The sequence below is a fragment of the Castor canadensis genome, chromosome 5 (genome assembly GCF_047511655.1).
Source record: "Castor canadensis chromosome 5, mCasCan1.hap1v2, whole genome shotgun sequence".
In the NCBI taxonomy this organism is placed as follows: Eukaryota; Metazoa; Chordata; class Mammalia; order Rodentia; family Castoridae; genus Castor; species Castor canadensis.
In genome coordinates, this window is record NC_133390.1 from 102,468,922 (window position 1) to 102,470,277 (window position 1,356).

General features: G+C 34.7%; 1 non-coding gene across 1 annotated transcript; it reads right to left on the minus strand.

Annotated features, from left to right (window-relative positions):
* Positions 1-269: 269 nt before the first annotated feature.
* On the minus strand, positions 270-395 carry LOC141423789 (U6atac minor spliceosomal RNA). The gene has a single exon (XR_012448596.1). It is a non-coding gene; the product is annotated as a U6atac minor spliceosomal RNA (small nuclear RNA).
* Between the last annotated feature and the right edge of the window lie 961 nt (positions 396-1,356).

Below are 1,356 nucleotides of genomic sequence, written 5' to 3' on the forward strand. Positions count from 1 at the left end.
TCGGTGAGTTCTTGCATTTTCTTTTCAGAGGTCTTGAGTTGTTTAACTAATAGTTCTTCAGTTTCTCCTTTAATTGCCACTTCGTCTTCGAGTTCTGAGATTCTGTCTTCTGTTTGTTATATTCTGCTGTAATGGCCTTCCATTTTGTTTTGTATTTCTTTTTTCATTCTTTTTTCTGAGGTTTTCCATATCGTGGGCTCCTTCCTCTTTAATACTGCCAATTTTTGTTCTTAATTCATTTATCTCTCTGTTTATGGTGATTTCAGTTTCAAAAACAGTGGTTAGATGTCATAAAGTAGGTGGCAATGCCTTAACTGTATGCATGTTGTCAGGCCTGAGGGACTCTTCCATCCTTGTGAAGGGGAGTGCTATCCTTCTTTCCTTTCATGCAACACCTTTCTATTTTCTTTTAGAACTATCTTAAATTCTGATACTAGGATACTCCAAATTCTTTTTTACATTTCACTAGCTCTAGCCCTGGAATCAGATAGTTTTCTCAAGCATCTTTTCTTAAGAATAGCATTTACTGAAAAATATCTAAACTTCATGAATACACATTGCTACTTATATGTCACTATTTCTAGGCTTTTTCATGGAAGAGATTACTAGCCATGTCTATATTTATCTTAATATCTATCTACATATATGTTAAAATAAACATAGATCATACTGAAATCTCTAACTCCAAATCAGCATCTCAGGATTCATTCTAGCAATATCTCCCCTTCTTCTCTTCCTCCTTTTTTTTCATTTGGTTTTTGGAGATGGGGGGTCTCCCTATATAGCTCCCAGGTTGAACTTGAACTTTCAATGCCCCTGCCTTAGTCTCCTCAGTGCTGGAATTGCAGTGCAAACACACCTAGCTAAAATTCATTCTTAACTGCTTTCATTGAAAGTGAGAAACCTTGCTCTCATTATTTACAATTTATTCACATTTTTTCAATCCTATCAGATATTCCAAGTCATTTCAACATTACTAACTCATACATACTCCTGAAAGATACAAACTTATAAACTACAGTGCAGTATTCATGTAAAGTTGCCACTATCTTTAGGCTTAGATTGTCCAGTCAAGGCACTGGTTTCCAGTTACTTAGGTCAGTTACTAAGTAGCTTCTTTAGTATACATATGACACAATTTCTAATCTAGTTACATCCATTTGGTAGAGTTTGTTTTCCATATTTGGATTACAACATCATGATTGTTTTTTGTAAAAATGTGTTTGTAGTGAAATTCACTGTTTGTTTTTGCAGGTCTATGTGTTCTGACAAATGCAAAAGTTAATCTCTCAGCATCAAATGTCAGTTCCATAACTTTAGAATTGCTTTAGGTTTCTCATAGTAATCACTGGCCAC